Below are 1,402 nucleotides of genomic sequence, written 5' to 3' on the forward strand. Positions count from 1 at the left end.
TGGCACCTGATTAATGGCTTTCCTCTGGACAGCTGATTAATGCCTTCCCTCCGGCTAACTCTTTTAACCATTTCAACAGAAGCAGCATACATACATTAACCTATAACCCTAACACAACCAAAACCAAATTAAACTAAGGGAAAGAAAGCAGGTGACTGAAACCACAAATAGCCTATCAAGAACATAGTTACACAGCACCAAGTGGACCAAAGGGATGATGAAAAAGGAATCGAAACCATTCTCCCCACAAAAATAAATTAATACAGTATTCAGAGGGAAATGAAGAAAATGGATACCCAGTTCCAGACTCCAACAAAACAAAGATAAACTATGCCAAGGAACTCAATGAAGCCTACAGGAACACCCTGAAAGAAGAAATTCTGGAGTAATCACTGAGAATTTCATGGAGATGTTGAAAGACATGGTCAAAAGAACCGTGTAAGAGGCACTCAAGAAATTCCAAGACAACAAAAATAAAGAACATAAGAAGACACAAAAGCAAATAAATGAACTCATAGAAGCCCTAAATAAAGAGCAAAGTTAAACAGAGAACACCATAAATAAATAAATGAATTAAAGATGAAAATTGACAATATTAAAGAGGAAGTGACCCATTATATGGACAACCTCAGAAAAAAGAATGAAACAGAAATACAAAACAAAATGGAAAGCCACTCCAGCAGACTAGAACAAGCAGAAGACAGAATCTCAGAATTTGAAGATGAAATGGAAATTAATGGAAAAAGTAAGAGCTATTTGTCAAACAACTTAAGACCTGTGAAAGGAAACTGAGGCCAATAGGAAAAGGGGACCAGGGACTACAGAAAAGGTGAGATCAAAAAGAATTAACCCAGAAGGTAACACACACTCACAGGAAATTAATGTCAGCCAAGTCCCTGTATAGCTATCCTTATCTCAACTAGCAAAAACCCTTGTTCCTTCCTATTATGGCTTATACTCTCCCTACAACAAAATTAGAAATAAGGGCAAAATAGTTTCTGCTGGGTATTGAGGGGGTGGGTGGGAGAGGGAGGGAGCAGAGTGAGTGGTAAGGGAGGGGGTGGGGGTAAGGGGGAAAAATGACCCAAGCCTAGTATGCACATATGAATAATAAAATAATAAAAAAATAAAATATTTTCTAAAAAAAAAAATGAAATTCTAGAACTAAAGCACACCATAGATCAAAGGGACCTGGCTGATGTCTACAGAATATTTCATCCAACTTCTGCACAATATACATTCTTCTCAGCACCCCATTGAACCTTCTCCAAAATTGAGAAGGGTATATCTTAGGGCACAAAGCAAGCCTCAGCAAATATAAGAAAATAGAAATAATCCCATGCTTTCTATGTGATCACAATGTATTAAAACTAGAACTCAACAGCACAAACAACAGTAGAAA

This window comes from Castor canadensis, chromosome 8, assembly GCF_047511655.1.
Source record: "Castor canadensis chromosome 8, mCasCan1.hap1v2, whole genome shotgun sequence".
NCBI classification, from domain to species: Eukaryota; Metazoa; Chordata; class Mammalia; order Rodentia; family Castoridae; genus Castor; species Castor canadensis.